The sequence below is a fragment of the Cheilinus undulatus genome, linkage group 12 (assembly GCF_018320785.1).
Source record: "Cheilinus undulatus linkage group 12, ASM1832078v1, whole genome shotgun sequence".
Lineage (NCBI taxonomy): Eukaryota > Metazoa > Chordata > Actinopteri > Labriformes > Labridae > Cheilinus > Cheilinus undulatus.
Window position 1 is genome coordinate 14,987,283 of NC_054876.1, and position 14,917 is coordinate 15,002,199.

A 14,917-nucleotide genomic window follows, 5' to 3' on the forward strand; every position below is an offset into this window, starting at 1 on the left:
TCCTCTGACTATTTTTTTTAGCCCTCCTGCGTCATGACTGCAGCTCTGTGGATTTCTTTTTTGGACCCATTTCTAGACCCCGCTGTGCATGAAGAGCCCTGAGGGAAGATTTTCCTCAGGTGCTGGAAATAATCATGCCATGCTCCAAGTCTCTTAGGTCACTTTTTTTTATCTGCCCCTTTGCTTGGTTCACTTTATGTCTCAGGGCTGTATCTATTTTCCACTGATGTATGTCTGCACGGTGCTCGCAGGAGAACTCGTCTTTAATGAATAAAGTGGTGTTCTTAAATTGGTTACAGCGGGTAGAGCATCACTGGCAAATACAGGTATTCTGTCAGTGCAGTAAAGGGATCCTAAACTGTCACAAAGATAGAATAAACAATAAAATATCCTAAACACTGTGGTTTATTCCTTAGAGTTGTCAGAAAGTAGCCTATCTGGAGCAATCATCCCCCACAGTGCCAGTTCCATAAGCTGACCTTTGACCTCCCTATGTATGAGCAGGAGGACGGATCAATACAGCGGTACATCATTATTCCTGTAACACCAGTAAACCATCTTAGACTCACTTTTCCTTCTTTAAATTAATTATTCCATGTTTGTTGAAGTTTATATCGTTTTTTTTAAATATTCTTAAACTTCTGACACCAAGAATAATCAAAAAGAATTAGCAGATACTATCTGCTACGCATATCATTTCCTCCTGAAGTTATCTAGGTCATATTAGCCTGGTATAACAAAAAAAAAGGCAGGAAAATAATTGTTATGTGTGCACACTGTGTTCATCCAGACAGAGGCGTCAACATGAGTGATGCATGAACAATTAGTAAAAATCAACTAACAGTTCACTGTTTACATGAAGAGATAAGCAGCAAGCTTTTCAGGAGTGTTTTTCAATGCTGTTGTGTTGCACTGTGTCCTTTTGCTGAATGGAGGAGCATTCAGACATGTATTTACAGGCAGTCTGTTGTGCAAGACACTATGAAAATAAAGCAATTAGAAGACCAGAATAGAGATGGGGATGGGAGTGGGGGAGGTGAAGAAAAGTGCTGGAAGAGAACCAGAATCAGACGTCATTGAAGATGCTGAAGTAGTGGTAGTGTGAGCAGATGCTATATCAAAACCAGACCACTCATTCTAAAAATAAAAGATGAAAAAACCCGCACCTGTTCTCTCAGTTCTGCACACGTACAGTCCCATAATAAGCTTGGTGTGATGTGTTATTATTGGTACATGGATGAATCTCCCACTTCTGCACTCTCGCTGTCACACCTATGAGCCTTGAGTCTCAAAAGCCTTGACCTGGCGGTAGTTTCATTTCAACACATTGGAAAGGTTGATAGAACTGTGCCGTATTCAAGCTTTTTCAGAGGAAACAGATCAGCTCTTTCAGGAGAATTTCATGTTTTTATTGTTCTGAGGTTTTATTTGAGGATTTTTGTCCCTCCGTTTCCTGAATCCAGGTAAATTACAGTAAAACCAGGAAATTTTCAGGAAATGTCACAAATGGCATAAGGAAGACCTGATCAGATTTTGGGACTGATCTAGATCACCATCTGGATCCAGGAATTTTTTAAAAGATTCGTTACTATTGGGAGATAGGGCTAATGGCGTAGGTCTGCGCCCTCCTAGTGCTTTTCTAGTTTTTTTTACTCTTTTCTGGTCCTATTGTTCAGAAATTTTAAGCATTACATTCTTACAGAAAAGATAAAAATTTATCTTTATTGCCTATTTTTGTGTGCAACCAGAAATTTGACTTTCAAATATATGCCATTTACTAGCCAAGAAAATACTTTTAAACATGGTATCACATTTTAAACCATTCAACAACTTCAACAACAGCGCAAATACAAAGTGAAAACAGAATTTTAAAAAAGTGATGGATGTGGTGAATACTGGTCGTGTTCTTGTGTTCTCTTTGCAAAACAGCTCAAGCTCTGTCAGGTTGAACAAGGATCATGTGTGTGCAGCCTTGAACTCTCTATTGAGAACATTCACCTTGCTGTCTTTAAACCATTTCTGTTAAGTTTTTGCGGTGTGCTTCACATTTTGATGGAATATAAAACTTCTCCCATGTTGCAGTTTCTTCGCAGACTGAATAAGATCGTCCTTCAGGATTGTCCTATATTTTTTTCAAATTGATTTTACCCTCTACCTTTACAAGCTTTCCGAGGCTGCCGAGATGCATCCCCGCAACATGACGCTGCCACTGCCAAGCTTCACAGTGAGGATGGTGTGTTTTTGGTGATGTGCAGTGTTTGGTGTCCTCTCCCATAAAGTTTTGACTGGTGAAGAACCTGGGCAACAGTTGTTGCAGAGTCTCTCCCATCTCAGCAGTAGAAGCTTGTATCTCCTTCAGAGTTGTCATAGATGTCTTGGTGGTCCTTCTCACTAGTCTCTTTTTTGCATGGTCACTCAGTTTGTGAGGACGGCCTGATCTAGCAAGTTTTAAACATGTGACATATTCCTTCCATTTCTTGAATGTTCAGTGCATTGGTTAACTTTTTATAAGCATTCCCCTGACTTATACTTGTCACTAACCTTTTCTCTGAGCTGCTTGGAGTGTTCTTTTGGTTGGAGTGTTCTTCATGGTGTAATGGTGGTCAGGAATACCGATTAACCAGTAACTTGCCCTTCCAGACACAGGCACACAGTAGGCAACAGAGTCAAACTTTCTTTAACAGCCATAAACCTCCAGCAAAACCAGACCTACTGAACAGCCATTTGCCATAACATGCTGAATAAAATAAAGACAAATATAATGAAAGCATTCTTACTGCACATTGCGCACAGACTTATTTTTATTCTTTGGTATTCTTGCTGTCTCTTTTACTCCTCTTTCTGTTGACTTTTCTAGCAGCTTCCGTTTGACTTTGTCTCACTTTGCCTCCGCTCTGTCGCTGCACCAGCATCTCTCTTTTTCTTCTAAATTTATCTCTCTGTTTCCCTCCACGTCCTCGACTCCTTACATCACTCGCATACTCCCTCTGGCCCGCCTCAGAAAAGGCTCTAATAGTGCTCAACTCTCCCTTCAGTGAAGCTCCGTGGAGCCATAAAGCAGCCCTGAGGTCTGGTTGGCAGCCAGATGGTTGCAGCCAAGCTTTCATTCTGCTAATGGGTAGGAGGGCAGAGCAGTTAATGAAAATCAGACCCTTGAAATGAAATGACCAATGTAGCAAGGTAATGAGGCACACATCGGCAGCGAGCCTTTACAAGCATTAAGGTAATATTAGATGGCAGCATTATGTAAAAAAAAAAACATCTTTTGATGACTGTTCATTGGATGGCTAAGGACTGATTATTACGCAGCATGTTCTGCTGACAAACACTCCTCCTGACTCACTCTGTCTGTGATATTCAGATTGACTGGCTCAGCTAAGTGCTTCATCTGAGCAGCACTGTGTGCCAAATGCTATCAATGAGTCGTCTTCCCACGTAACATTACATCCATTACAAATTACATCTCATATTACAGTCACACACAGAGCAGCAATATCACAGGCACAGGCCTCACAAATGCATTCAGGGCTAATCATGGTGCATTACATTTACAGTGCAGGAAAGCGTGACCCCTTTCAGCCAGCAATCGCGATTAGAGCAGTATTCCAAATTCTCTTCTCTGATATTTACCACTATTTGCGGAGCATTTGGGAGATGCCAATCAGACTTAGCTGTCAGAGGAGGGGAAAAGTGAGGGTTTCAGGTTAAAAACTGAGGAACGGAAACACTATTAAAGCCAGAGCTGTTAGTACAGGCTGTAAATCCTTTTCTGATGCAAGTGGAAAGGTTAGACTTTTCATTTTCTGATGTTTGATTGTGCTAGCTTTTTGTTTGCTTTCTTTGTCTACATTTAAAATGGTGTTCATGTACCTAATTACGTCTGCAGTGCTATAATAGTCTTCATTGTTTCATCATTTTAAACTTTCAAAGATATCTGATCGATAAAAAAAGCTGTGTGGATAGAGATATTGTCATTTGGGTGTATTGAGTTCTTTCTTTTTGTAATTTGAAAGGTTAATTTGAGACTCTTCAAAGACCAATGTTGGGTCGAACACACTGTAAGTAAGTTCACCACCAGGGGGCTCTCGATCAAAACAGCAACAAAAGGTGACAAGTGGAGACGTGATGCTCGGCTCAAAAACTCACGCCATGAGGTGTACGTATCAAACAAATGATTTAATTTTATGGAGAAATTTAACTAGGGTCGTAAAAGATTAAAATTTTTAATCACAGTTAATCTCTGTAGTTAATCACAATCAATCGAACTCTTGTTATGGATCTTAAAGTTAACTGGAGAACAATAACGAGATAACTGTTTGATAACACAAGGTTCAGATGAAGTCTGACTTGTCCACTGAGCTGTGTTTTGAGTTTTTAAAGTGAAATGAGATATTAAGGAGCCATGATGGACTTATTTACATCACTGTGGCTGCAGGGAGAAACTGACATGGATTAACCAAGGTTTGTTTGAAGCAAAAATAAAGCATGCAATTAATCACAGTTAAAGAAAATTAGTGCAATAATTGTGCTGGGCTCACTCTGGGATCACTCACAGCAGTAATGAGAGGATAATCCTGGTTGTTTACAGGTAAGCAGCACAAAACATGAATGAGACACAGCAACAGAGCGGCAGCTTCCAGGAGCTCATTAGAAGACCAACATGGTTGCTCTGTAAATTACTGTTGGCTGATATGGTAAAGGCTTTGTAAATATTTGTCATGCTTTAGTGCCTGGTTTCTCCATTTTTAATTTTTCATACCTCCATCCTCTCGGCACAAGAGCACCCTGAACTGTTTACACTTTGACCACATTAACCCATTCATCACCCATTGGCTGTACAGTTTTAAACTGAAATGCAGACTTATTCTGTGAATAAATGTTTTATTTTCAATTATGGAGATTCTATTAAAGCGCAACTAATGGTTCAAAGACAGCTGTCATAAAACTAAAATATCTTAACAGTGGAAATCTGGATTTATTGTTTTATAGATGCTTGGAATTTCCAGAGAAAGGACTGACTTTTTTCATAATCTAAAAATAATTCAAATAGTGAGTAGAGGGTAAAACATTTTTCAGCATTGGACACTTTTTATGAAGATTAAAATAGCTGTACTGCACTGACAGTGTGTAAATTAAATCACAACTGCTCTCTAAAAGTCTCTCTGCATTGTTCTACCTCTCATCTGTAGTTTGCTAATTTTTCTGAAGGCGGTGGACTCTACAGTTGATATCAGAAGCATGTCTTCTACAACATACAGGTGATTTGAAATCAATCCATGGTTGTTTGCATGGAGTGGCTCCTGCTTGGTCTGCTGAGCTAACGTGAGCTGCACCTGAGTTACCGGGGTTTGTAGCTGTTGACTAGTTAAGCACATACTCTTTCTTCCAGGATGCAATTGTGTTTACAGTGGCATCCACCTAACTGGATGTTTACTAACCTTGATCATCAAGGTGTCAGCTGTAAAAGTTACTAGTGCCTTAAATTCTCTGTAATTGTAACGGCTAAAAGACACATGTGACACTTCAAGTTACCATAAAAAGTAACAGAGTCACTGTAACACATTACTCACACTGTTTTCAACTGAATAAAAACTACAAGCCTCTTATTTATCAGCTTTACCTAAATATGTGTCTTTTAGGTTTTCTGAAACCTTTTAAAATAAGTCATAAACAGTAATGAACAAGATTTCTGAGCAGTTATTTTAACTGCCACAGCTGTCACACAGCTCAAATATGATTAATCAATATTATCATAAATCATAAGCTGCCGCATGTTTGCGGTAACTGATCTCAGACATGTTTCAATTTGACACTGCCCACCTTAAGACTCAACCCTCAGTGTGATTTGGATGGGCAGGCACCAGGCTGACAGAGAAATCCTGAAGAGGAGGAGGGAGTTTAACAGGCATTTGAAAGAAATCCACCCAGTGGAGTTTTCAAGAGTACATAAGCGCAGAGTTCCCTACAATGAAAAGTTAGGGTAGTGAAATACAGATGTTCACATTTTATGACAATTTTCTTGTGACCCACAGCTTGCTGAAAATCAGTTTATTTGCACTTTAAATATTACTGCAGTCATTAGCACTACAGTGCTTAATAAATGTATTAGACCACCACCCAATGTAAGGGCCAGGCCACAGCTGCCCTAAATTAAAAGCATTTACCAAAATCATTTTTATGTTTCTGTAATAGTTGATACACCAATGTGTAGAAGCTCTTTAACCAAAATGATATTTTAATGCAATACTTAATTATTATTATTATCCATGAATTTTCAAATTTACTGTTTTGCAAAAAAAAACAGAAAAACTATAAAGCACATTATTATTTCCTGATACAGATGTGAAATTATAGTTCTTAACTTGCATTAATTTGCAACTAACTTCCCTTTCAGAAAAAATAGTTTTAGTGGTTGAATGTTATGTTTGATTAATTTCTGACTTCTCAGAGAAGTCCAGTGAGTCGGCTCAAATTTGGGTATAAAAAGGTGAATTCAGTTTGAGATTCCTCATTCCTGTTTAAAAATGTTGCAAGCTCAATGAAAATGAGAGAGTCCGCAATAAAACACTTCATGATGCTGGATTGTCTCTAAGACAAGTAGGGACATACAGTTTTCCTACAGCTTGCTCAAGTATGCTTTGGAGTCAATTGCTGAGACTAAAACTCAAAAAATGCGGCAAGGAAGAGGCAGGAAATGAAAGTTAACTGAAGCAGATGTCAGACATCACAACATTTTAAGTATTAGAGACAGGAGACCACTGCTGATCTTCAGGCAGAGAGATCAAAGTCTGAGAAAGTCTCCACAATGACCTCAGCAGACGACTCACAGAACAAGGCTTAAAGGGAAGAAAAGCTGAGGAGAAGCCATTATTGAGGCCTGTAAACATCCAGAAACACCTCAAGGAGCACAAACACTGGACTGTAGGCGAGTGGAAGTAGGTACTCTGGATGGACGAGTTCAAGTTTAAAGTCTTCCATCAGCATCGTTGTGTTTAGAAAAGCTGGAGAACTTTTTGATGCCAGATGCGTTCCACCCACAGTGAAACATGGTAGAGATTCCATTATGGTATGGGGTTTTATTCATGGGAAATGAGTGAAAATCGATGGTATCATGAACAAGAACATCTACCACAACATCTTAGTGCATCATGGAATCCTCTCTGAACTGAGTCTGATTGGTCATGGGTTTGTATACCAACAAGACAATGACTCCAAGCATACTTCAAAGCTGTGCAGAGACTATTTGACCTAGATAAAGGAATCTGGAGTACTGGAACTGATGGACTGGCCAAGTAAATGTCCGGATTTGAACAAATTTCGTATTTAGTAGATTTAAAGATCAATCATACAAAAGTTTCATCTAAAGCAAGTCTGTGGGAACAGCTAGAAACTATGTAGAACTCAATAACAAAAGGGATCAAAAGGGTTTTTTAAGCCATTAAATCAAATAAAATCCATGATGTCACAGGAAATAATCTCCTTTGACAAGAGTAGAGATTTCAATTTCAGCAATAAGTGATTTGGTTCAAGCAGAGACTAATCACTTCCTGCCATGCTGATATCTGTGATCAATTAGTTTTCCTTTTGTATATTCCACTTTATATCCAGGCTAGCGTTTTTTTAATGATCCAATTTCCCTTTAATATCAAGTTCTTCCTCAGCTAGCCCAGGCCTGTTAAGAAAATAAATAGTTTGGTATAATTCACTGTATTGTGCTGTCTTACCTCTGCCACCCTCCCCTCCCCTCCCCCCTTTGTTGTGCTCTTCCTCCTGCTAGAGCCCACTTAATTGCACATTCCTCATTACCATGTATTGGAAGAGAGAGCTCCCTCAGAGCAACTCAACTGCACAGTAGACAGTTTTATAAAGCTTTCTGTACACATTTTACTGCAGGAGAAAAAGCGAAACAAGGGGGGAGGGGATTACAAGCCCTGAGTGACCGTTGACCTCCAATTATGAATTTCACAAACTGCTTCATGGATTTAGAGCTGTAGGAGACAGAGGAAACATTTCTCTTAGCTGGCCATGTTTGAGCGCCTGTTGTCCTCCATCTGAGTCCCAACGGTGGGAATAGAGTGGATGTGACCCCAAAGACCGAGCAGCATCTGTTAACCCCCCTGATCATTGCTTCTATCTGACGGCGAGGCTGGAGCGGCGTCTGCCCAGTCATGCGGGACCCTGCCAATAGATTCAGCAGACTATGGTAATGAGCCCAAAAGGATTCCCGGGCTCAGCGCTGTCACTTTGACGACTCCAAAATTAACTCTGCGCTTGAGATTTTTCTCAACACCTGCTGTAATAACATTCAAGATATGGGGAATATGTCAGTAATGCAGGTACAAGAAAATTAATGTAACCCCTCTTGTCAAATGTAATTAGAGCCACAGTGACACAGATATGGTGCAATGGATGTTTTGAAAGGGTGAAGCTGGAAATAATTGCAGCAGTAAGAAACCCTGATAACAGTATCCTGTGTTTTGTGCAGAGGCGTGTGCAAAGATGGAGTTTTCTGTCCTTTAGTGTAATAGAGTTTGCAGCTAGAGGGGCTACTTTGCACACACAGACACAGAACAAACACCGCATACACAAACAGGCATATAGTACCACCATGCGAGATGTTACAGAGAATTTGCATTTTTCCTCCCCGACACGCAAACCTTTCATGTAGCATGTGACACTCTGTCCCATACTTTTACAACCACATCTCTGTTCTCCCATCTCTCCTTCTTCATCACGTCATGTACCTCCCCCTTCTCTCGCTCCCTCCCTCTCCTTGACCTTCTCTTTTCATTAGTCAGAGTGTGTCTCATGCCCCTGAGCGTGCTGATAGTGCACTGCTCCAAGGCTGCATTTATCATGATGATAAAGCACTCGCAGACAACAGCCAAGTATCTCAAGGCTAGTGGCCGCCGTACCTGACAAGTGACAACAAGTCACACAAACAGCTCCACCTCCAGTATCCTCCCCCGATCTCCCTCCTCCCTCCCTCTCTCCAGCCCTCGCCCTGCTATCGTTGGCCGTATACCATTTCTAGTTGGTCACAGGTTGTTGCCTTGTGTCACACGAGTCCCTAATGAGAAGTTAAGTGCAGATGAAGGTGGGGTGACTGCACAGGACAACAGATCTGCCCCCCTGCCTACACATATACGCACTTTCTCTACACTGATAACACTGTTTAGAGAATTTATGTTTGTATGCAATACCAAATACTACAACACTGTTCTTAAAGCTCCTGTGAGGAATTTGTACATGCGTCTAAAACATACTGAAAAGACTACTGATGCCTCTTTATGACCTTCTATAACAGTGGTTCTCAACTGGTCTGGCCCCAGGACCCCCTGTCTGTATTACGACAGATCGCGGCACAAGTTTCCAAAAGAATTTTCAACAAAGTGTCTTTAGTTAATTGAATATGTTGCAGTTTGGTGCATGATTGGACCAAAACACCTGATATAAAAAAGAAATGGGACAAAACTGACAAATCATATACCCTCTTCACCCATCATTATGTGCCAATTGTTGCCAGTTTTCTAGAAAACTTGTAAAATTACTTCATTACCATGGGGAAGGTAGCCATCTATTGCAAGAAGAGGAGATAAGTTAGTTGAAATTTTGACCGTTTGAATTTAGCCAATATCACAGTAAAACAGGGTAAAAAAAAAAGGTATCGATACGTGTCCAGTATGGACTTCAGGACTTTTGCCACTATTTTTTTAGACACCTAGTCGCGACCCACTGAAAACTGCTCCGTGACCCACTTTCGGGTCCTGACCCACCAGTTGAGAACCACTGTTCTGTTTCAAACAAGATAATCACTGGTGAGTCTGACTGTTTCTGTTCAGCCGTTATTATTGCCTCTAATCACTGCCACAGGGTAGGTGCTGGACAAGAAGATTTAGAAAGGGGTTTTTTCACATTTTACATGGCAAAAATTCACAACAAGTGATGTGTTTTACTTTTAGAAAACACTTTTTACACAAAAGCAGGACAACATCAGCAAAAATCAATACAAACTAAACACATACACAGAGGCTTTATGTCTTTTCGAAGGGAAGTGACAGAGTGGAAAACAACTGGACTTTGTTGAAACATGCCCTGCTCCACAATCCATGATTAAAGTCCCTTAAAAGCATTTCTTTATGCTCGTATTAAACAAGATAACACAGATGTGTTATCGCCATGTGCTCCTCTTATATCTTACTGCTCATCTGGCTCATCCTCAAACATCAACAGAGAAGATAATGAAAGGGAGGAAGGCGATGGTAACTGTAAGTTACAGCTAGCACTAGCCTGACTGTGGCTAACGACAAGTTTAGCATTGACGCCGAGGAAATCACACCAAGGGAGGAAGATTACTACCACCTGGAAGACCCATCCACCACCATATCTACCAACCATCCCCGTCAGCTGAAGAGTTTCTTTCATTAAGAGCTGCTAGTGTTTGTGTGGTTGGCAGCTCTGTCACCATGAAGGAGAGAAGGCCGAGGGTTTGAGATGGACCGGGACCAGGGGCGGATTAATAAATTTAATGTTTAAATGTGTGTTTTTTGGGGGATGTTATGTCTACAGTGTGTACTAAAAATAAATAATATTCAGAACTTCCTCGATTACTATCACCCATGACTGATGTTCTGCAAGGTCAGAATTCACACTAGCGGTAACGTGCACCTTAAGCTAGCAGCCAGAGAGGACAATGACTAAACAGCTATCTTTTAGCCACTTAAAAAAAAAAAAAAAACACATCTAGAGGAAGAAACTTCTTTACACCGGGTCATGCTTAAGGAGACTGTGCAGCAAGATGAGGCGTTTGGCTCTGGAAATAACGGAGAAGCCACCACATCCAGTTTGGCTAACAGCAACATGCAGGCTGCCACGCTCCACGTACGACATCCGGGCTTGGCGTGCACCAACAGACCTTTCTGCCCTGGAAGAATGTGCCACTCAACCAGAGCTGGCATTTCCAACTATTGCTATAAACGGAAATCACGCTCATGTCAGGGCACAAGGGAGGGTTCCAGGTATTTTTAAAAGAAACATTTCCATTTTTGTACACTGCAACCCTCACCGACTTAACTTAGTGCTCTGTGCTGCAGCTAAAGCATCCGGACATGTCAGCACTTTTTTTTTGACATTGTAAATCAGTTACACGTGGCACTCTCGTTTGATGGAGATACAAAAGGAAATGCATTCTGACTGAAAGGTGAGGGAGCAGGAGCGCTCCTGTGATACCAGATGGAGCTCAAAGTCAGGATCAGTGTGTAAGATTTAACTGTTTGATGTAATACTGGAAACTCTGGCTGGATTTTCCAAAACCAGTGGACCAACTAGAAAAAGAAGCAGAGCTGCTGTTGCAACAAATACAAATGAAAAAGTCTCTTTTCATGCTTGTTATATTTTGCAAACTGTTTGGTTTTGCCACTAAGGGGATGCAGAGTGCAAGACTTTGTGTTACAGACTGTATATCATTGATCAAAACGCTAAAAGCCACATAAGCAACTTTCCGGGATGACTCAGGAGAGGACTTTTCTGACGTGCTCAGACTGACAGAGGAAATAATGGAAAAGCATGAGATAAATAAATGGGACTTCAATGTTTCACCTGAGTATAAGCTGCCTTTAAAGTTTCACAAGTCTGTTGTCACTTCAACACTGGGAAAATATTTGTCCATCAAGAGCAACAAGGATTTAAAAGCCCCGTGGAGCTGTATCATTGACAGACTACAGTGGCCCTGAAGGCCAACAGGATTAATATTTCCAAAGTACAAAATACATTTCACAAAACACAAAAAAATCCCATTTGTTTTGTGAAATATTTTTGTGTTTTTTGAAATGTATTTGTGTTTTTGTGAAATGTTTTTTGCACTTTTGAAATATTAATCCTGTTGGCCTTCAGGGCCACCGTAACAGACAGATGACCAAGTTAAACTGCCGGTATGGGGTCACATCCGTCACACACACAGCTGGATCTGACTCTTTGGCGGGAAAGGCATTAAAGCCTTGTTTTCACCAAGCGGCAACCTCCAGTCCTAAAAAATGAAGCCAATGCGGAAGTGCAAAAAATTGCTATACTGCAAGTTTCCAGTAGAGGCTGGCTGCAGAAACGCCGGAAGTCCCGTCTGCACACATGTTAAACAGCCAGTTTTGACACACGAAATAAACTGGTTTACTGGTTTACTGGTTTGAATTTTTTTGTACCACAATTGTTTGGATTATATTTAGGATGAAAGATGATTGGTGCAACTCATTTGATTGACAGATAGCTCGACAGGCAGAGGCTCCTTTTCTGTCAACTGGAATGCTAGCTAGCAGGCTGACAGGAAGTCGCGCTTAATGGGCGGGCGTTAAGTTCGGCTGAGACCGTGATTTCAATATGTAAGCCTCCACGGATTGGCTTCAAAAGCCGATTGAGCCCGTCTATTGTAAGCAGACGACTGATGTCACACAGGGTTGGTCCAATTCTTTCTACAGTCTATGGTTTTCACCAGTCATTAAGGTCAAGGTCAGGGTCAATTTTATTTATAGAGCACTTTCTAAACAGAGTTTGTACCAAAGTGCTGTACAGGAAAATTTTGAACAGTTATTTAAAAACACCAAGTGACACACCATGATGTTGCAAGTGTGTTTGAAACATAACATAGACAACATAATAGTGACATACCCATAAGTATGCAAGTACAAATGGGCATACCACGTACACACCAATTTACAGTGTTATAAGTTAAGCCTAAAATTAATGACTAACTTGATTTAAATGGGTGAATAAAGGGGGGAAATGGGGGAAATATGTTAAATAAGGTGGGAACATGCAGATTAAGAAGGATTGGGATTTACATCATTTTCAAGGTGATTCAAACGTGGGAGGATGACAGGACATAAAGCCAGAAAATTATGATAACTTTCAGTGTAAGAACCAGGCTGTTTTGTTTGTGTGTTTTAATAAATTGTACTTATTTACACTTAAATTCGTTGTGTTATCATTCATCTACCACAATGTTTATTTTCAGTGCATTTTTTTTTATTCTTCAGAACAAACAGATGGAACTCAGTCCTTATGACGTCACTTTCTAGAACCTTCCTGCTTTGATCTTCAGGTAAGCCTTCAGTTCTGCCTTCAGTTCATCTCAGACTTCAGTTCAGCAACTCGTTGTTTCGTCTGCACTGACATTTCAAAATAGTCCAGAAACTTCAGTCCAGTTAGACTTCTGAAACATTTTCAACAATGGTTTTCTGTCTATGCAAGGTTTGTAAATCTTCCTGTGTTTTAGACATTTTTTAATTTCAGTGTGCTTTATTTGCATGAACAGATTTGTGCAGTGTAAAAAACAAACATTCAATATTTACACGTAATATCAATTTACATATGAAACAAATCCACACTAAATACAGAAAATGGTAAAAATATGATTAATTAGATAAAACAATAAGAGTATATGCATTCTTTCTTTGCATATTTGTGTGATAACATTAATTGTCAATGAAACAATTTGTCACATTTATCAAATGTTAGTGACAGAAAATCCTTAATTCATTGTCATGTAATATTTCTGTAACTTTTCCTGCACAGAAAAATCGAATCTCTCCTCAAATAACTGAGGAAGCACAGAGGAATACCTCCACTGTCAACAATGAAGGGTAAGACAGTCACTCACAAACACACACAGATCCTGACAGTGCTCTGCTCATTTTGGCACTTAAATCATTGTTTTGACATGGGACTTGTATATTTTTGAGCTTTTGTCAACCAAAACTAAATGTAAAGGTTAAAAAAAAAAGCTAAAAAGGGGCCTCAAGAGATAGTCAGCATAGATTCACTTTAAATAGAAAATTTACATCTAAAATTATTGTTTCAGAATGGGAACAAGAGTGAATAAAATGGCATCAAAACAGAATCTGATTATCCAAAAACGTCCCAACATCAGAGTTAAGACTTTACAACAAATTAAATACTTCATTGCTTCTGGACTCAGTGTGGTCATACTTAGCGGAAGTACTCCATCAAATTTTAAGACGTCCTAAATGTACTGACAGTCTTTTTCTCTGATTGATTGAATTGGCTCCAACCAACTTTGTTAAAAGAGGATCTAAAAACTTTTATTCCAAATTTTGACTTTTTAATGTAGTGTTTTTTTTATATCATAACTTCATATTTTGTTTTTTATATAACTTTAACTATTAATCTTTGAAATTTTAATTCTTAATAATGTAATTTTGAAATTGATCTAATAATATGAGTTTTCATTTAATAAGTTTGGCTTTGTATCCCAAAGTTAAGAGTTTTATTTCATAAATTTCCATTTTATCTCGTAATTAAAATTTCCATCTTATAATTTTGACCTAAGTTATCGTTATTATGAATTCATGAACCAAAAATATTGACATTTGATATCATAATTGTGACTCATTAGCTCACAAGTTTGACTGTTTGGGTTTCCATATGTAATACTTCTGTCTTGAATAATTCTTAAGAGTTTATCTGCTTCTTAAGTGTGATTGAACTTCATAAAAAGATGAATTGTGAAAGTATGAATTGCATTAAAAAGTTCTTGTGTGATCCGTGTTTCTGTGAATCCCCAGAGTCAAGGGCTCAGCAGCGTCTGACACCAAGACCCCCCCAAAGACGCCCAAGTGGGTCACTTGGATGCACAGACTACTCGGTCGATCACAGGTATGTTGAATAAAAAGTGCTCTGCGTTATTATTACAGATGTTTGAATCATTTTTATTTGGACTCTAAAGATGCTTTAAGCAGTAGATTCTCATCCTTGTATTTGTGATCACTCTACAGAGCAAAGCTAAAGTTGCTCCAGTCAGGACCGAAGAGGAGGATGGACTAAAGGTCCAGGAGGGGCTCATTGACTTCTACAGGACTGAGGACTGCCTCAAGGTCTCTCCTGTGCTGGAAGTCAGGGCAGAAGAGGA